This window comes from Penaeus monodon, chromosome 19 (assembly GCF_015228065.2).
Source record: "Penaeus monodon isolate SGIC_2016 chromosome 19, NSTDA_Pmon_1, whole genome shotgun sequence".
Lineage (NCBI taxonomy): Eukaryota > Metazoa > Arthropoda > Malacostraca > Decapoda > Penaeidae > Penaeus > Penaeus monodon.
This window is the reverse complement of record NC_051404.1, coordinates 18,044,768-18,045,023: the sequence shown is the minus strand read 5'-3', so window position 1 is coordinate 18,045,023 and position 256 is coordinate 18,044,768.

Below are 256 nucleotides of genomic sequence, written 5' to 3'. Positions count from 1 at the left end.
CTGTTTGCACGCGCACGCACACGCATTATCTGTATGATCTCCATCTTTATCTGTCTCTTCATTTACCGATCAACATACACGCTATCCACAAACTTGCCATTAAAACCAATATTGCTCAACTGCGCTGAAAATGAGATTCTCGCGTGCACTCACTCGTATGCCTTCTGCCGTGTAACGTGGAAACAAATATCTGAAGATGTAATATCTGTTCAGTGACGTGAAGGAACAGCTGCTCAGTCCTTTTATCGTTTTCTGA